The sequence below is a fragment of the Sceloporus occidentalis genome, unplaced genomic scaffold, assembly GCF_023333645.1.
Source record: "Sceloporus occidentalis isolate IW3139 unplaced genomic scaffold, rSceOcc1.0.p SCAF_6, whole genome shotgun sequence".
NCBI classification, from domain to species: Eukaryota; Metazoa; Chordata; class Lepidosauria; order Squamata; family Phrynosomatidae; genus Sceloporus; species Sceloporus occidentalis.
The window spans coordinates 37,363,478-37,384,905 of NW_028316986.1; the positions used below are offsets into that span (position 1 = coordinate 37,363,478).

General features: G+C 39.0%; 1 protein-coding gene and 1 long non-coding RNA gene across 5 annotated transcripts in view; one reads left to right on the plus strand and one right to left on the minus strand.

Annotated features, from left to right (window-relative positions):
* The window catches only part of LOC149310619 (estrogen-related receptor gamma), a 575,297-nt gene that overhangs the window by 542,526 nt on the left and 11,343 nt on the right, over window positions 1-21,428 (minus strand). The window lies entirely within an intron of this gene.
* Window positions 2,214-12,930, plus strand: LOC149310620 (uncharacterized). The gene is made up of 3 exons (XR_016281586.1): window positions 2,214-2,507; window positions 8,161-8,253; window positions 12,873-12,930. It is a non-coding gene; the product is annotated as an uncharacterized LOC149310620 (long non-coding RNA).

Here is a 21,428-nt window from a genome sequence, read left to right on the forward strand (position 1 = left end):
TATGACCTAAAAGACCTATACAACTTTGTTTGATAAATAAATTAAATGTGTAAAATATATTTTATAAAATGAGTTAGTCCAACAATCAGATCTATAGTGGAAAATTCTGATTTAATAAGAAATATCAGTGCATAGTATTCCTAAAAGCACTAGATTGCCATTTTTACATTCTAAATAAGAATAATAATTATATTCATACCAAGGAGTACAATCTTCTTTACATAATCAAATTGAGTGGGTTATGCGTGAGTACTGAAAGAAACTCTGGTATCATTTTTTTAAAAATGTGTTGTTTTATCATTGGGGAGAATTAGATCCATTTTGGAAGTTGGACAAAGCAGGACATTCACTATCTGAGGCCTAAGTTGCTTGTTTCTCTGAGTAAAGGCAAATGACGATGTTTATTGTTGACCACCAAGTTGCTCTTGTGAATCCCTGATTAGAACTGAGAGAGACCTGTAAACAGTTCTAACCACAAGATTAATGGGAGATACATTATTCAGTTAGCTGATCGAGAATCCTTTTAACAGTAGAATGCAGACCAAAGAAACAGATACATCTACTTTAACAAAGAGATTATTGCCCGAATCCAATTAGCTATCTCAACTAAAATAGACCTACCGGTATGTAAATTGTATTTATTAAATTTATTCTTGTGTATGTCCTATTTATTCAATGATTCAATTCCAGTTGGGACTAGCAACTGGATTTAGCTCTATAAAAATAAAATTCCAGGTATATCCCTTCCTCAAGCCCTATTCAAATAAACAAAAGAATCACTACATCAGTATGTGCAATACATTTGAGTAACGCTGAACAAAAAGTTTGCCTTCAACAAAAACTTGCAGTGTAGAAATATTTCTTCAGGTTTTCAGCCATGCCCTTAACAAAAGCATACTCTACTCCTGTCTACCTATCTATGCATCTATTCGTTCTTATATCAAATAGTAGAAATGTGTAACTACCCTTTGTGCAAATAAACCCTTTGACTAATTTTCTAAATACCAGAAATATTCAATTTATGTTCATCCTAATTATATTTTGATTTGATACATTATAAAGTGTTCCAGTCTGCTGGATACATTGTGCTTTATTTAAGAAAAACCTCAGGAGATTATTGTACCTGTAGTTGTTTTAGATAAATTAAACTATTTCAAATGCTTTAAACCCAGAATTTTAAAAGAAAAATTATTCACTATATGTACACAGATATATAGTAGAATAAAACATATATACATGGTCACTGAAATACACAGTGAAGACAAGGCATTGTTGAGTTTATTTTAAATATTACTCCATGATCAAAGGAGACAGAATGACCTTGGCACTGCTTACTTTTTAAGTTTGTTCTCTTTTGTTGCATTCCAATATTTTCTAGCTCAGAATGGAGTTCAAATTCATATTTAAAAAAACATTTATTTTCAACTTAAATTACATTACATAAGCTAGTTCTAAACACTTCAAAATCCACTGTAAATCTAAATGAATGAACATTCTTTAGTCCAGTTTTGACAATATGAAATGTTTCTGTGATGTTTATCAGGAGATATTCCATTGTGGAATGAGATTCTATATTCATCTCTTAACTGTGAAATATCGGAGACAATCTGTTTTGCTGCAAAAGGGTGGAACTAAGAATTGTGTAAATCATGGTCTTACATGATTAGGACTAGTATATTGGTCATTTTAATATCAGGGTCATTCAGGTTTGATAAAAGAAATCAAATAATTCTATGCTGAAATCATTATTTTGTCTCCAGAATAGCTAATTTCACTATACGGATAGCTCATGTATGTACAAATTGGGAAGATTAATCTATTTCCTTTCAATTGCATGGCATCATTTACACATATATTAAGACATTGCCTAGTTAATGTATTCTTCAGCTTTCCTTCTGCATTCTTCTATAACTATATATTTTTTTTAAAAAAAACAGGTTTGTACTGACAAGTCAAAATGTGTGTTACACAACTTTTGCTTTAAAATGAATCTTTGCATTTTTATTTTTTATTTTTTTTGACCATTAGAAAGATGAGCATTTCACTCTGTTACATGGTAAACATATTTATGGAGCTGTATTTTTTTAAATGCATTTTTGCCTTGGATCCTGAATTCCTATGTTTCTGTTCACAGAAACATAAGGGAAGATTTACTGTACTACTATACCTAGCACTAGTCCTCCCCTAGAAATCTGCTCCAGAGTGTTGAAGAATCCTATGGATCAATAAAGAGATGCCAATGGAGATGGCAGAAGAAAGGAAAAAGCAGTGAAAATTGCTTTCACCCAGGATGAATCTCCTTGAAATCAAAAGGCCAAATCTAGTGATAAGGAACCTCTGGCCTGCAATTTGCATATGACTACAGGGTTTCCATCTGGACTGCCAGCTTCCGCTGTTGCATACCTTCCAGGGGCCAGAGCAGAGCAGATGGACAGGAAAAAGCAACTTGCTCCTACGTTTTCTGAAAGTGGGTTGAAACCCTGCTGTCCACATGGCCTACTCCTAAGGTGGGCTGAACACCCACAGGCATTCTGCACAGCACAGTATCAAGCTGCATTGTTATTATTTTTTGTCACTTCCCCACCATGCATGTGCACCACCACATCACACAACATCTGTGACCTTGAATTGCCTCCCACATCTCACCCAGATGCTATTCTGTTGGATGGCTGCCCCTTTGATCAGCCACACAGTTGCGCATGTGATACACCGCTGGTACAGGACATTGGTGCATTGGTGTGCCCAGTGATACATTGGCAAAGCACAATCATGGATGCCCCCTCATGCATGCCTTCCTGTTTTAATTACATCCATTGGAGTTGTCACACTTTCATTTTTATTTTATTTATTTTTTTGGTTTACCGCAGGCCTGTGCTAGCACTGGGATGTTTATATGCAGAAGCAAAGATCCGCATTTTCCTCATGAAGGGGCTAAACAGACCAGTGTTACATGCTGGTATGGGGGTGTGATGTACGCAAGCTGGCCACCCCCATGCCACCGCCACACCAGCTTCACACCACATGCCTAACTGCACAGTGGGGGTGTTACAGTGCTCCGTTGGTGCCGTGTTTAGACACACTGCACCAAAGGAGGGCCAAAAAGCTGCTACTGCAGCAACACCTTTTTGCTGGCACTAAAAGGATCTGCATTTTGCTGCTCGTTTTAACGCTGGCAAAGCGCCGGGTTGGAACAACAGCATGCAGTTGCCGTGTTCCTAATCCAATGAGGAAAGGAGTGGCGTGACACCACTCCAGGGGGGTGGTCTGTTTCACCCCTAAATCTGAGTATTGGGGCTTCTTTTTGCTCTGGTTTTTAGCACCAGAGTTCAGCTTCATTCCCCTTTCCACCCGCTTTCACTTCGTGTGTTGCCTAAATGCCCTGTCTTCAAAGCGACTGGAAGCTGGTTTATTTTGCCCATGTGTTTCACCTCCAAGTGTCCCAATTTTGCAGGGACAGTCCCTATTAATCCTTTGCCATCCCACTTTTCCAGCTGCTTTTAAAATGCCTCAAACCTGTTACAGACTGCCAAAATAAAGCTGCTTCGGGTCTCTTTGGAGGTATGCTATTTAAATGATGCATGGGTCCTATGAGTCCGGAGGTTGCGCCAAAGCCACATTTCATTCCTAAGCCCTGGAGTGCAGCTTTGGTGCAGCTTCTGGATTCTTAGGATGCATGCATCATTTAAATAGTATACCTCCAAAGAGACCTGAAGCAGCTTTATTTTGGCAGTCTGTAACAGGCCTCAGATTCTCTCTGTTCTTGTCCTTGTCAGTCAGCTCAGGCAAAAGCATTGTAGCTTCTCCTAGCTTGTGTGTTCTTCCACATTCATAACTTTTGCCATCTTGGCCACAGTCTTATATTGCTTGGTCACATGTGTCCTGGTTTTCATCTGTGATATGTTAGAGCAGGGGTAGGCAACCTGCGGCCCGCGGGCCGGATGCGGCCCGGCGAGGCCTTGGGACCGGCCCCAGCCCAGTCCTGCTGCCGATTGCCGCCGGGGCCTTTGGGGGGGCAATTGTCTATAGAAGCCTCAGAAACATGCATTTATCTTAACATTTTTTTAAAAATCAGCAAATTTTTTCACGTGTCCTCCATTTTTTATTTAAAAAGTGCCCTCCATTTGAAAATTTTGTCCTACATTTGTCCCGGTTTATTTATTTATTTAATTTTTAAAAAATTATTTAATTGTTTATTTTTTGGCTTCGGCCCCCCAGTTGTCTGAGGGACAGCTACCCGGCCCCCGGCTCAAAAGGGTTGCCTACCCCTGTGTTAGAGGATATATTATCTCTAATTAGTGATTGGAAATAAGAGATTAGAGAGGGTGTTAAGAAAATGCAGTAGGTGGCTAGTTGAATATGGTTTTGTTCCCTGAGACTTCCTGGATCATCCTTTTTTGGCCCGTAAAAAGGGGTGAATGGCCTCTCCTGGAACATTTTAAAATATCTCTTTAAAAAAACAGTACTGGATTTATGGTCACTTCTGGTTTGGATTTTTTAAAGTTTATTTGGGACATTTTCAAGAGTCTATGGGGCCCTCAAGGAGTCTGAGGAACAGAAATTAGCTCATATGCCTTTCCCAAGATTTCCACTCCTGAGTTTAGTAAGTATTTAAAATCATAAAGATTTTGTGGGAAATGCAAATATTGCTAAGAATTGAATTTAGTCATGCTCACTTTGCTTTAGCCGCACCCATTGCTGGAGTGCACCTGAAAGACTCCATCCAAATTGAAAATTGCCCCAGGTCAAAAAGTTCCCCTTCTACCCTATACAGCAAAGGTCATAATATAAGCCCACCATTCAAAACTCAGAAATATCAATTACAAGATGATGCTCAGGAATTTGTGATTCTTCACAAAATGCTGTCCTTTGAAACTCTCCTGTAAACATAGAATATAACTCTACTAAAAAGTGATATGACTATCTCCTTAAAGGTTCTTTCTTTTGCCAGGCCCAATCTGATAGAAAAAAAGTTTGCCTTTTGCTAAGAGTTAACATAAAAGCATTAAAAACCTTCAGGTACTCCACTTAAACATTATTCTTTATAACTACAATATCTTATTCATCCACTTTCTCTTGTAATGTATCAATACCAAATTCCTCTTGTTGTCTTAAATTATTATTCTTTCAATCTTCATCCCACCCAAAATAGCCATCCTTTGTTGTGACCAATATACATATGCAATGCTTTGTTTGCTTTTATTTAGCCAATGCTTATGATATGCTTTCATTTGCCTACCCCTTATGAAGTGTTTCCCTGAAGCAAACAAAAGTGGTGCCACAGCAATAATAATCCTGCTTGCATCTCTTAATGCATTTCACAACCATAGTGGTTAGAGAGCCACTAATGTTTTGGCAGATGGGATAATCCATCAGTCAAAGCAACAGCCTTCTCCTTCACTTCTCTGCTCCCCTAACATATTAACAAATTTATACTCATGAATGTTATACAAGCAACAGTTATTTATTTAACCTATAAGTACCACTTACAAGATTCCCACAATGATATATAACTGATGCGATTATAAAGTCAAAAAACACAAAACTCTGGAACAAAGACAATACAATAAAATTTGGCAACTACTTTAACATTAAAATTGAAGTGCATTGAAACATTATATAGTATTAAAAGTGTGATGGAAAAGAATAGACTGCTGCCAATCTAAAGTAAAGAAGAAGAAAAAAGGAAAGACTCAATCTTATCTCCCTAAGGCACAAGTTCCATAGTCATGGGGCTATTACTGAAAAGACATTGTCTTGAGGTACCTCCAACTTCCCAGTCTCTCCAGCCCAAAAGACAATGAATTTGCTCTCCTGGAAGCCTCCAAGAGGGGCAATCAAACTTTAAAACTTATACCCTTTCCCTCATTTAGCAGCCACAAATACTCACTTTTATTCTGGCTAATTCCTTTCTTTTTTGTTTTAATTTGAGGTAGTCCATGAGGTCTTTTGGAGGGTCACTGTGACAGAAATATATCTATTTAATATCTCACTTTTCCAACATGGCTCCCAAGGTGGTTTACAACAAAGATAAATCTAGTAAAGCTAAAAACCTGATGATGAAAAAGTTGAAACAGACCTGAATCAGCTATATTATTAACATTTTTTAAGAAAAATTAAAATCCTTTAAAATGATAAAGATAAAACATAAAACACACACCACAAAGCCTCTCCACAACCAATTGACCTTCTAGCAAAAGGAGAGCAGATTTGGCCAGCCTCATGCCCTGTGGAAGGAAATTGCACAGCTTAGAAAATTAACCCTTGAACCAACCAACCACCAAAGGAACTCTTATGATAACTATAACAACCAGCTTCATGTGGAAATAGGCTGTAAAAAGCAGTAGCACAAATTGTGCTCAGAAACAAAGAGAAACTTCTTGATCCAATACAGTGGTCTCAAATCATATTCATGACCAAAGCCTAGCTGGTACATTTTGTACTAGCTGGGATTTGCAAGGATACTATAATAATCTAAGTGAGAAATGGTTAAGAACTGTGTCAATGTGGTGAGATCTTCTTTTCGCAAGAAAAGGAGCAGCTGGTGTACCAAAGCTGGACTAAAGTAATCCTGGTCACATCTTCTAGCTGACCTTCCATGAGTACCTCTGGAACAAAGTACACTCCCAATCTGTGCATTTGGAACAGGTGAGGATAAAGCTTGGGGCAGATTCCCTGCTTATTGACAGTACCTCTGACTTGTCTAGATTGAGTCTAAATTTGTTCATTCACATCCCTTATCTCACTGCATCTAGATGGTTAGTTAGAATTGCAGGCTCTTTCACATCAACTGTGCCAAAATGCTGTATTGTGTACTCAGATGTTCAGCCACCTAGCCATGGGCTTTTTAAGGATGTTGCAGGCTATTCCTCTTCTGCTCAGATCTTCCATTCCCATTCCCCAGTTAATTGTGATCATGCTCAATCATTACCAGGCTTCTGCAGTCACACATCCTTACAGAATTCTCTAATTCTTTAAAAAAAAAAAACCTTTCCCCATGGCTTACACTTCCCTCTTATTTCCAGATGGTGCTGCTTTTCCTATATAATAATAATAATAATAATAATAATAATAATAATAATAATAATAATTATTATTATTATTATTATTATTTATACCCCACTCTTCAGCCAAAAGGTTATCAGAGCGGCTTATTCATTGTCTGTAATAAAATGGCATGTGTCATTTATTGTAAATTAATGTAAAGTAATGCATATTGGGGCAACTTCATTACACACTGATGGGGCTGTAACTGAACAGAGGCTATCAATGAATGGGAGGGCGATATTGCACACATGCCATGCTTGTTGGATTCTCATAAGCATCAGGTTAGCAACTGTCAGACAGATAAGCCTTTTGATTTAAGTTGGTAGAGATTGTCTTAGCAAGGGCATCACTGGAGGAGTACAGGAGGTTCTGGCCACACCAGGTGATACCCCAAGGCAGGGTGACAACACTGCTCCCCAAACATCTGTCTTTGAGCAGAAATGAGCTGTGGTGTTCACCTGTGTGCCTTTAAAACACTGAAGAGATGGTGTGAGCAGGGCCAGGCTCACTCCTGTTTTTTGAAAAACAACCTTTGGAAGAGAAATCATTACAAAGAGCCCTCTTCCCCAAAATGAATAGAATGTGTGGACATGGAGAGATGACAATAACTGCCAAACCCCAGCAAAACATAAGGTTCTATATCACAAGAATTCAATCTTCTTTAGACCAATGTGGAAGAATCCTGGGAGAAATTGAGAGACCTAGCTCAAAGCCACCCAGTGAACCTATTGGTTAAGGAGAGTGGGTTAAAATCTAGTTTCTATGGCTATTCTATGACTGCACCTACTAGTCTGCGATAGACTATACTGGCAAATCTAAGAATTGCCATGCATAGGATGCTTCCACTACACTACACTTCATAATATTCACCAGGGCACACATTAAAATGTCATATTAATATGCATATAAACCTTTACAAACTACTGGAGCTTATAGTTTCTCCATTAGGTACTGGGTATACAAAACTAATAATAAATTATGTATGGAAGGAAGTTTAATCTACCAGTTGGAGAAAGCTCCTGAATCCAGTAAACTAACAAGAGCAGCAGGAATATCTCAAGGTCAGCCAAGTGTTTTTTTATTGGTATTATTTTAAAAAAAATCTCTTCCTTTCAGATTTTTCCACCAGAAGAAAGTCAAGACCAACAACAACAGCATCATCTAAGCTGAATTCAACAGAGATTTGAATTCAACTGGAGATGGATAGAGGTGGGATGAGCATATCATGAATTTCCACCCCTAACACCCTTTAGATTACCTCAAAGTTCATTTTGTTTAATTGTCCTCAGATCCTCTCCAAGCACAAATTAAGCTGTTCAGTTCTATATAGAAAGAGTGAAAAATGAAAGTGATACATTCCACTTTTCAATTTTACCAAATAAGTTATCACATTTTCTATACAAAATTGTGCTTAGAAAGATGATGAATTCCTTTCTGCCTTTGGTGCCACATTTTGTCTAAGAGGAGAGATACTAAGGTTCTTAGTTTTTCCATTGTTCTTTGCAGGAAGCTTTTTTCTCCCTGTGGGCTGGGGGAAGGAAGACATAGAAGAGAACTTGGAAACTAATTCTAAAAAAGAAGAAGAAGAAGAAGAAAAAAATGTAGAATTCCTGCTCCTTTCCCACTTTCTACCTTCCAGAGAATCAAACATTTCCTGAAAGGGAACTAGCATAAGGATAGGTTTATGTGCCTAAGTTTTCTGCTTGCAAAAATTAGGACTATTTAATGAAAAACACCTCAGTTGTAAACTCCTGATTTAGGTGCTGGATGGAAACCTGAAACTGTAAATTCCACGCATACCTCCTTCCTCAGATTCTAAGGCACATCAGAATCCTGACTTGTTTCCCATTTGCACCCAGTCCTAATCTAACCTAAAGGGCAGTTTACATAAACACGTTTTCTTTTATTTTTGAGTAGTGAATAAGGGAAAGTTTGATTATGAAATGTCTGTACAGAACTGAGTTCTGCTGAATTCAAATTCCTTAGTCTAAGGAAAAAGCATTTAGTAAGGAATGGAATCTCCAAATACTGGGCTTATGTCCCAAAAGGATTCCCCATCCAGGCTGAATAATTCCTCCTCACTTACAGCCTCCTTCCACATACTTGGATTGGCTCCACCGGGGTAGAACAACCCTGTAAGGTAGATTTGTTGGACAGAGAGAACAGCAGAAGAGGAAAATGAAATCCTAAATTTCACTTAATAATTTTTAAACAGAAATCATTCACATTTTAGGGCATAAGCAGGCAAAATATATCTCTTGGCCAACTTATTCCCTCCCACCCAAGCTGTTTTTGTTGTGTTCAGCCGTGGTAGTCTCTGAACTGCCCAAAAACTGGTCAAAACTAAAAGCTAAATTGGCTCTCATGGAAGCTTTCAGGGGACTTTTTTTTAGTATGACAGAGGGCTCCAACAGATGGGCCAAATGAAGTGGCTTCCGGCCACTTTGGAGGCATGCTCCTTAAACAACGCACACCTCCAAAGTGGCTGGAAGCCATTACAGATGGGCCAAATGAAGTGGCTTCCGGCCACTTTGGAGGCATGCTCCTTAAACGACGCACACCTCCAAAGTGGCTGGAAGCCATTACAAAGCCGCACTCAGGTCCTTAGGACTGGAGCAAAAAGGAACTGGGATAGTCTGACTCCTGGCAGTGCCAGTTGGCCCCTGTGTCTACAGCTTCCCTTGGAAGTGAGCCATGCATACTGCAGTTCCAACCCATTTCCAAGCCGGAGTGGAATTGGGCCACTTTTTCATGCCTGTCTGTTCCACCCCTATGTGAATAATCTCTCACATATATTCCAGTTTTTTTGTTCACACTATTTTTTATCAGAACATCTATGTGCATCTCTGCATGTTCTGTTGCTCACACCTGATAGCACTGTGAATAATGATGGAGTTGATGATGCAAATATATTTGAAACACGTTTGAGGCATGCAGAGTTTTACCCTGATTTATCCCTGGTCTATTTCCATTGGTTATTCACACCACTGACAAGTCAAATCATTTAAGAAAACTCAGAAAAAAGTGTGAGATCAATTAACTCAGTTTAAGTGGGGAGTTTTGGCAGACCCCCCTCCCAAATTTGCTTGGGTGCATTTGAAATGCATGTGAACAATAAATTTTCAATCCGCATTCTACCAGGATTATTATCACTGTTTGAATAACCCGCAGGGGTGGCCATTCAGCTTTTAACAGACTTCGTCCGCACCCACCCCATGCTCTTTAGCTTTTTAAAAAAATCACCTTTCAAAATTGGAATTTCCAGCCACTTCTAGATCCCCCCTACATCTTCCCCCCCCCCCCCCCCCGTTTTCTTTTTGACAGTCTTTATGGTCCCTGGAGTGTCATAGGAGAATGAAACATTGCTTAGTTCAACAACATATGTCCATTCTTGGAAATAATAAAAAAATGTGGTTAATTAAAATAAAATGTTTCTGATTTCCTTATGGCCACACTGAACAGAAGAAAGGTACAAGTGTGTGTTAGTTTAAAGTTCCTGACCATAACAAGATCCATATAAAAAAGGAATATTGTGACACCCTAAAGCCAGGATAAGAATCATGTGGCCCTATAGATGCTGTTGTACTGCAGGCTCCAACAGCCCAGCTACCATTGCCAACAGTTAGAAACATTGAAAGTTAAAGTTCATCTTCTGGAGTGGTGCAAGATTCCCATTCCTGCCTTAAAGGCTAAACATCAAGAATAAACTCTTCTAGAACATGGCCACATAGCCCAAAAAAACTCACAAATATCTATAAACACATTTCATTTAGCACAAACTTTTCTGATCTGTAGAACCAACAATAAACATATAGCCAGCCAATGTGTAAGAGGCAAACTTCAGAGTTCATGGGGTTATTTCACATATCATTATGAGTTTGTAGAGAAAACCTTGCCTATCTTCCTGATTGTTCAAAGCTACTGTCCAAAAAACAAAACTTTATGTTGCCATTTTATATCAAGTGCACCATTTTACTACACAATTGTGTTTAATGGGACATGGGAATCCACAGGGAGTCCAAGAACCAAACCCCAGTGGATACCACTTTATTGAAGCACTCAAGGTTTGTAAATTAGGTTTCCAAAAAGTCATTCTTTAATATTAGGGTAATTATCCTACTATTCCATATTAACATTAAGAAGCATCACAGCTTATTCATACTTATTGAAATGCATTTCTAAATAACAAGTCGCTTGTTATCCTGGCTCCAGGCACAATGCATTAGAAACCCAGGTATGAACATTTAATTTTTGTGCTTTTCAGAACAATGAGATAGTAAATCAATTTTTAAATGAGCAACAAATATATTATGCTATACAGAAGAAAGTGATGTAATACTGTTAATTTATTGCTGTCAACTTTCTCATTCTCATTCCTGCCTTGCTAAAGTTTGTTTATGGGTTTAAAGAAATAAAAAAATATTGTTTGAAACCTGAAGGATTTTTGGAGAGTGACCTCATGGTTTAAATGCCTATCCAGAAATGAAATGGACCCAATCCTCAAAATTAATTATTGTATGTTTGATTTAACTGGCCCTTCAAGACATTATCAAAAAAATTAAATTGTGATCCTAAGCAAATTTATTCAGATGTAAGTCTCACTGAGTTCAATGACATAGTGCTTAGGACTGTGATGGTACCATTTGACTGTATGTAAACATCCCTCAGATTAGGCTATTAGTCTCTTTCTTCTGTGTATTTGGCATCTCTAGTTTAAAAACTGTATTCATTGTATTCATATGTGCTTTGGTTTTCTTAATGCAAACTGATACTATTCCAGTCTGAGTATTAGCTATCCATTTGAAATGTTATAGTAAATAGACATCTGTGTCCTGAGAAATCTGAACTTAGTTTACATAGATCATTATATTGCATAAATTGAAGTAAAATATCATTGGACATTCTTATAAAGTTCTATGTAGTCTGATAAGTTTTTCTATCATTTCAGATATGTCATTTTGTTATTAATGTAAATATTTTCTGAAATAAATGATTTTGCTTTACTTGCTTTTAAAATACTTCCTTAAAAATTCTTTAATATGTTATAATTTTATGCATCCTTTTTTCAGCTCACTGCATAGAAATGTACCATATAGACTCGACTATAAGTTGACCTCATCTATAAGTTGAAGTCAGTTTTTGGGGCCAAAATTATGGATTTTTATGTGACCCGTGGATAAGTCAAGAGTAAAACATAGGGGCATTTAACAAGAACTAACAAAATTCCAGCAGACATAACTTTGTGTTCACTTTAAAGGCTGGATGGATGAGAGAATAGAGGGAGGTCAGTGCTTCCAGGAAAGTGAATTGAGCTTCTATGATAATATCTAGAAGAAGGAGAGCATAGCAAAACGGAAGAACTTTTTCCTTCTTATATCAGAGCAAATGCTACCATCAGAACACAACACCCATCTCAGGTAGCTGATTTGGGATGTCATAAAAAGGTAACAAATTTCCCAGTGTTTCATTCATTACTGATGCATTCTTGCTTCAAAGGAGTGGGAGAGCCACATAGGATTTTCTAACTAAAGTGCAAAATTGGAATTTAAAAACCCCCCACAGATGCTGAAATAACTTGACCAGCCTTAGATAGTCTGTACCTGGATTGTGGGGAGGGTAGAAATGGTAGTTCTTACACTCTGGTAGCAAACTGTCTGGGCTGGCCTTCCTTCCCAATAACCTCATTTGGGGTTTATTTATTGCAGTTTTTTCAGGATGTATCATTTTCCATTAAACAACTGCAGTTTTATTTGCTCTTTAATTGTTTTTGTCATGAAATATACAATGGTTTTAAGAGTTACTCACAGATTTTTATATTTATCTAATAGTCAAACCATCCATCCTATTTCTTGTTGATACTCCATATCACTTCTTGGTGCAAACCCCAGTGCCTTCACTTTCCTTACTGCACATCACAAAAGTGAGTACTTCTCCCTAATATTTCTCATTTTTTCAGTGTATCTGCTTCAGTCCAGTTTCAGGCCTAGTTTTAATACAGAGATAGTCATGATTATCCTGACAATAGACTGTAGTGGGGAAAAGGACATTAAGAGTGTGGCCCTTCTAAAATAAATTTGGCTCCTTTGGCAGGTGAATCTGAACTAGCATAATGTTATTTTGTTTCTGTGTGGAAGACTGAAGGTGGTACTTAGGAATACTTCTTGACACTGGCATTTAAGGTAAGTTTGGGGTTTCTGCAAGATGTCATCTTAACATTCCAGACATTTTTGTGTGTGTGTAAAACCATTGGGTGAGAATACCCATGGAAAATTCTGATTTGCTTGTATAGGTGAGTTAGATAGGATAATGGAAGTACTAAATAGCTAGACAAATATCAGTGACCTCAGCCTAATCTCCTGTGGAAGGGAGTTCTAGTGGGTCAGAGCAGCCGCTGAGAAGACTTTCTCTCGTGTCCTCATCAAGGGAACCTGTGATGGTGGTGGAACCAAGAGAAAGCCTTCCCCTGAAGATCTTACTACTCTGGCAGGTTCATATTGGGAGATACAATCTTTCAGGTAGTCTGGACCTACGCTGTATAGGGCTTTATAGGTCACGACAAGCACTTTGAATTGTGCATGGAAATGAACTGGTAGTCAGTGATGCTGTTTTAACAAGGGAGTTATATGCTCCATATAACCGCCCCCAGTCAGAATTTTGGCCACAGCATTCTGGACTCACCCAATACCTGGGCCTTGTTTTGCCAATATTAGCGGGCAGTATAAGGTCCAAGCACATGCTGGTCCTTAATCTACAGACAGTCTTGGAAGTTTCAAAAAGAAGGTAATTGTTTTTATCGATACAACAACCTTTATCTGAATACTTGGAGTGGAGAGAGTTGTCCCTGAGTATGTATGATTCTTTTCCTGCCCTTTCCCACAGCTGAGTCCACACACATCACATATATTTTACATGTAAGAGCAGTAATTGATCCCTCCCCATCTAGTACCATGTATTCATCCCTTTCCATGATCACTGTATGAACAAGGAGTCAAAATGTGAGACCTAGAGGTGACTCATAAATCTATGTTTCATCTTCTCCCCTTTCCTAAGTTAATGAAGTAAGCTTTGAGTTTGCATTCCCCATAATGGCATGGTGTGGTGCTTGTATGTATGCTTTATATATCAAGATAAAGGTGGTGGAGAAAAGTGAGATATGAATATGCCTCAATACTGTACCCACACCTACACAGGGAAAGAATGTGTACAAGGCATATGTCTCCCCTTATGGCAACTGAATTCTGGCATAGCCCACTAACCCCGTTGTGGGGAAAAACAATGTTAACAGGACTATGTAATACTCAGTTGAATCTGCAATAGACGTGCTGTTTCATAAAATATTGACTAGGGGACAAATATTGGATAGAGGACACTGCCTTCTCAATTGTAATCTTGGTTTCTTCCTAACTGAAACACTTGGGCTATTGCTGTCATTTGTGGTTCTTTTCTCTGATTTATTAAAATCTTGAGATGAATAAAAGAGGTATAGTTATCACAGAAAATCCATGTCACAATAGAAATGTTGTTTCAAATAAAGTTAAAGGATCAAAGCAATAAAGGCAATCCATAAAAATATTTACTATAGACTGCATATTAGGGAGGAAGGGAAGAAAAGGAGGAGAATCTTGAAGTTGAAGTCGGTATAGCTTTATATCTGAACATACTGGGGGGGGGGGGGTATGTGTGTATTTAGAAAGGCAGACATTTAACTGAATTTTGTTTTGCAAATGAATACCTTCCCATTAACAGCTAGCAAATCTCATTTTTAATCCTGAAAATTGTTCAGGTGATGAATGATACTAATTTTGACTAATAAGATATTTAAAGAAACAGCATGGTGTAGTGGTTTGAGCATTGAACTACAGCTGTGGAGACCAGGGTTTGAATCCCTGTTTGGCTCTGGAAACTCATTGGGTGGCCTTGGGCAAGTCACATTCTCTGAGCCTCAGAAGATGGCAAAGACAACCCTTTTCTGGACTTGATTTTGTTTGTTTTGAATATCTAGGATGGATGGATGGATGGATGGATGGATGGATGGATGGATGGATGGATTTTCCCAGTTGCTATATTTTAAAATGCTCTATTCTGGTTTTAGAATGAAACTTAAGAAAACACATTTTATGATTCATATAATTATTTGAACTATTTCTGAATATTCTTCATATAGCATTGGATAGAAAAATCAAATTACATTCTATTTACAGTAGGTGGTACATTCACAGTATATACTGATGTATATGAAAATGTGATTGTAGACCTGAATGTGGAAAATGTATTAAGCCTGCCCTAAAGTCACCATATTCCATCCAATCTTGGAAACTAAGCAAGGTCAGTCTTGCTTAGCACTTGGTTGGGAGACCGCCAAGGAATCCTAGGTGCTGTGGACTATATTTCAGAGGAAGGAAGTGGCAAAACTACCTATTCCTTGCCCAATAAAATTATATTATATGCATAGAGTCACCATAAGTCAACAGGCAAAGCTGAAGGTCTGTATATACACACATTCAAATTGCTGTGCTGCGATTCCCACCATTTTTACACATACTGACAGAACAATTTAGTTTATACTAGTTTACGTTGTAACCCATAGCACCTTTATTTGCAAACAGCTATGCAAGACTTAAATATTAAAATTGTTTGGATTTCAGTCAAAACTGAAATTAAAATATGATTAATTATATAACCATTAATGAAAAGCAAAATTTAAAATACTCAGTCTTAGAAATGACATTAATCCACAGAAGTATATTGTGAATATTTCTTACCTAGTTTGAATTCTTTATGTTAAAGAAGTTTTGTCTCAGCCATCTTTATTTCCACACCAAAGAGATGTTTGATCACAGAATGTAAAAGATATTTCCCTTCTCTCCCCCCCCCTTCTTTTCCTTTAACTACTTGAAAATAGGGAAGAGAGGGTTGACTTTTTCATGTAATAACAGTCTTGTACTATGTGAGGCCTAAATAAAATAAGATTGACTTAACCAGCTAAGGAATAATTTATACCTTTGTACAGCACCAAAAGCATAAACCGGATTGTAGCTATGGGGGGGGGCAGTAAAATGAGGGCATTGTCCCCAAATAAGAATTCTGCCCTTGTCATGAAATATTCCTTCAGTCCTCAATTTTCTAGCATTGCAGAAAGTGGGACACTGGATGTTATCAGACAAGGGAAATTGGAAGTACAATCCAATGGCAATCCAAACGCAATCATGAGGTTTAATGTTATTGCGTGATAGACTACCACACACAATTTCAATCAATGGGAAGTCAGTCCAAACGCAATCATAGGGTTTCACGTTATTGTGTGAGAGGTGATCACACGCAATTTCGGGCAATGGCAAGCTATTTTCAGGCAATGGGAACTCAGTTCGAACACAATTCGAATTCACATAAATTCGCTGAACTAGCGAATTCACATGAATGTGTTCTGGCCCCACTTTCTTTTCATTCGAAATTAAGAGAAATTCCTCCCGTGTGATAAACTCCACTGAGAACCATTTGCACTTAGAACACTTATATTTGCTGTTTGCACTCCTTTGGTAATTTTGTCTTTGTTGTTGTTAATTGCCATCAAGTCAACTTCAATTTATGGTCACGCTATGAATGAGAGATTTCCAAGACACACTGTAATCAACAGGTCTTGCAAGCTCAAGACTGTGGCTTCCATGACTGAGTCTATCTGCATGTAATGCAGTCTTCCTTTTTTCCTACTGCGTTCTACCTTGCCAAGCATTATTGTATCTTTTAATAAGCCATGTCTTCTCATTATATATCCAAAGGTGACATTCTCAGTTTTGCCATCTTGCCACCTAGAGAGAGTTCCATCTTGGTTTGCTCTTGGACCCATTTATTTACCTTTTTGGTAGTTTGTGGTATCTGCAGAACTCTATTCCAGCATCACACTTCAAAGGGATTGCTTCTCTTCCTATCAGGTCCCTATGGCGCGTTACAGACCGCCCTTTGGGGTGGCCTGTAGGCACTCCTTTCCCCACCGGATTGGGGCCTCAGCTGCCAGAACGGCAGCCTCCGAGGCCCCGATCCGCCGCTTTCCAGGCCGCAGGGAAGCGGCAAAAGGCCGCTTCCCCGCAGCCTGGAAAGGGATGTCCTTGGGGCTTCATGCCCCAAAGACACCCCACGGCGGCAGGGAGGAGGAGAAAGGGTCCGCTCGGCCCCTTTCTCCCTTGCGTCGCTGGCGCAGCTGTCTAAAGGCTGCGCCAGCGATGCAAATCGCAGAAGGAGCTCCGTTTTGGAGGTCCTTCTATTGCTGCGGAAAGGGCGCTCTATGCGCCCTCGCACGGCGCAAAGACGTCACGTCAGCACCGCCCCGTTTGGAGGTGGCACGTTCGTGACGTCGTAATGGTGGCCCCCGTGTGGAACGGGTGCTGCCATTTTGTATGTCCTGGGGATGTATTAGGGTTAGGTGCGTGCGTAAGGCATGCACTTTCCCTAAACCTAGTATGTCCCCAGGACGTACTTTACGCCCGTCTGTAACGGGCCTAAAATAGCTTTGCCTGCTTGTTCCCTTTTTTTTGGGATGCCTAACTTGTTCCTTAGGAACTTCACCAAAAGTATCTGAAGAAGTAGTCTAAAGTTTACAAAAGGCCATGCTGCCAACTTCTTTCTTTCAATTAATCTCAAAGGTCCTACAAGATCTCTCTACATACTGATTCTACAGATTAGCATGGCTGTATCTTTGAATTCTGTTTCTTAGTGTTCAACTGAAATGTTAAGCTTCTGCAATGCTAGGAATTTGGACACTCCATAAAAATTTCATGGGGCCAGTATTTGTATTGCAGGGCAATGATCCCATTTTAACTGCCCCCCCATTGCAACATTCCTAGCATATCCGAAAATGACAGAGAGAAAGCAAAATTCACCCTTCAGTGGAAGTAGCCTGCAATGTGAATGCTTGCTGACCTATACATGGAACCACAGTAAAGAATATTTAGTACATTGGGCCTTTGGTATCTGCTACAGTTTGGCTCCAGGACCACCACAACCACCCCATGTGTACCAAAATCAAGTCTCATTGTATACAGTGGGGTAGTAAAATGGTGTCCTTTATATAGAATGACAAAATCAAAGCTTGTTATTTTGATGATGATGATGATGATGATGATGATGATGATGATGATGACAACGACGACTAGAATATTTTCTAACCATTAATGGTTGAATCTTTGGATGCAGAATCTATGGATATGGAGGACCAATTGTACAGTGGAAATTCTTTATTAGCACTCTTAAATGAAAAAAAGACTCATTTTTTTTCTCACCGGCCACAAAGGTAATAGGCTTTTTTTTTTAAAAAAAAATGGCCTTATGCCTTATCATATCTAAGTAAGATATCACAGATAAGAATATAAGAACAGATCTAGGCCTTTATTTTAAAGGATTCACATAAAACATCTCACGACTGTTCACTTACCTAATCTAGCAAGCCTACTTCTAGATCTTAGTTATGCCTCTGTAACTGCAAAAAGAGGGAGACCCTAAGCAATGTCCACCTACATTTTAAAATTTGATGCTAATAAGCCCCTAAATCACAGTACTAATATGCCCTAAAATTTATTAAATGAAAATGTTTACAAGTTGTATTTTACTATTATTATTATTTAGAACACAAAACTGTGCCATGCATTGTTACAGTTATTGAAGGGCAAAGTGAAGCTAGATATTGGTGTACTTCTAATGTCCTAGAAGGGAAAAAAGAATCAGTGAGGCCCAAGCTACACATGTCTCCACTTAGCAATCAGCCAGTGTAAGAACCTGATGAGGATCACAAGTCCCACAAAGAGAAAAATGAAGCTTAACACTCACCCTGCCCACTTTGTTGCAGTCCTGATGAAAACTGCTCCTCAAAAGCCTTGGACCCCAAATGCCCCAAGGCTAGGCTGTGTGGCTAAGTCACCCCCCAAAATGATCAGACAAAATTGGATGACCAAGATGTCGTAGAGCTTCCTCAGGCATTAGTAATAATTCAGAAATGATCAAGCACTACAAATTATTAAGGAAATAGAAAAGGCTGCTCACCATCTATCTTGTGCAGTCTTACTTAGGAGTAAGCTGCACTGACCACATGGAGGACACTTTGACATACACATTGTGCTTCTATGAGTCTTCATGTTTAAAGATATTTGAATGATAATGAATAGGAGCAGCAACTTGCTCTCCGCCTGCAAGTAGGTAAAATTAGTAACAACCTACCTGCCAGTGTTGAGATCCTGCTCCTTAACTACCAAGATCCTTATTGCTCATTAAAGGTCATGTGCTCACCCACCCTTTCCATATATATAATAGTAGAGGTGGTGTTAGTAGCAATAATACCATATGTTCATTTGACAGCTGTGCTAACAAATGGTTACTTACACATGTCGTCAGTCATCACATATATAAACCTTGCCGTCTTACTTTCATGTTGACCAATGTCGCCTCATATGTAATGCTTTTCAGTACAGCACATATTAGTTTGTGAGTCATCAGGCGTTGACTCACCAAGAGATGAGAAATAATAATGATATAGACAAATGCTATAAATTGTTTCATTTCTTTTTAGCTCATTTGTTCCAGAAATATCATTATTTCCCATTGGATTTGAATCCCACATAGCAATAATGGGTACCTCAGCTTTGACAAACAATCGTTCAGATAAATTGCTGGATAATAACAATAAGTAAAGTAAGGGAAAGACCCAACTGTGACTCCATATTCCAGTTTTGAAAAAGGGGTAAGTGAAGCATCTTTACAATGAAAGATGTAGGAAATTTACCTTTAAAGCCTGTAAAAGTGTTTGAATACAAAAATATAGTGAGAAGAGCACAAATGATTCCAAGTTGAAAACATTCACAGAATTTCATTAACCAAACAGAGCCAATGTAGTCTTGAATTTTGGTGTTGCACAGAGGCAAAACTTTTCCATGCCAAAAAACAAACACATCTCTAGTATATGTTTGCCATAAATCTGGACTAACACCTCAGTCATGCCTGCGCATGGGAAAGGATGGCACAAACTACCATGGGGATTATGGCATATTAAAAGAACTTTACATGACCCATAGCACAATCCTGGAAACAGAGATTGTGATACTTTCACAAGTTCTTAACTTTAAAGAATAAATGACCAATAACTGACCGTTGTTACGTTTGCAGATTCTAAGTGAGAAACATTTGGGATTAAATTCAAGTCTTGCTTTTTTTCTTATGTTTTCTAAAGTGTTGTTCAAAGACACGGCCTATAGACTAGTGCTTATCTGCAGCAGGTTTCAAGGAAAGAAAGCAACAATTTTACTCAGTGGACACAAATATGGTGCCTGTCCCTGCAACACTGGAAAGAGGGGGGGACCATGCTGGTCATCCACATCAGACAGTTTAAGAAGCACTCTTATAAACGACATTATTCCCTACCATTATCTTGCTCTCTCCCATAACTTTCTTGCCAGTATATATATTTTAAGGAGTACCATATTCCTACATTTTTATTTTCAGTTAGTTTTTAATCGATGGTATGGGAGAAGAAAATAGCAAGCCAGAGAAAGGATTGAAAAGAAAGTCCACAGTTCTGTGTTGGTCAGTTGTTTGCTTAGCAATGCTCTTCTGCTTCTCCCATAAGATACGATCCTGGTTATTTTTCAATCCTGATTTTTATCTATCTATCTATCTATCTATCTATCTATCTATCTATCTATCTATCATCTATCAAGATGTTATAAGGATACAAAGAAAAGTCCTGCTGACTTTATTTCTAGGATCTGAGAGATGATCACTTCCAGCCAATGTGTCCAGTCTATTTAATGTTTGTATACCTGGAGGATGGGGGGGGGCAATTAGTTAGTCTTTGGTAGAAGCGAGGATCTTTTTATGAAGGCTGCCTGCTTTCTGTGTGATCCCTGCCCTGTGTTTAACCTGGCACCACTGGTGCCTGGCACTGTGTGCTTCAGACGTGCAAAGACCTGGAAGGCCAGGAGCAAAGAAAGTGCAGCCTGACACCCAAAATTCAAGAGGGTCATGGGAATCAAGGCTTCTCCTTCTCTCCCTGAGCCCTGGCCAGGAGAGAGCAGGGTGTGTGTATGTGTCTGTGTGTGTGTTGCTTTGCCTTGGTGTCCCTGGCTGCCGCTCATTGAAAAGGCGGCTTTCCTGTCGCCTATAAATGGCCCTGGATCGAAGTCACTTTTTCCACATGAGGCAGCAAAGTCCCTCCAAGTTCTTCCTGCTGCTTCTGCTGCTGCTGCTATTTTCTGGGACTGCGCTGGCCCCTCAGCTATGTGCCTCTGAGCTCCTAGGCATGGCAGACCCCCCTCCCATGCCAAGGGCCCACCGCCCTGCCATCCCGGATGGAGCCTGGCACCGAAAGCAAGGGGCAGCCCAGCAAGCCCTCCTTCTCCCTTGCC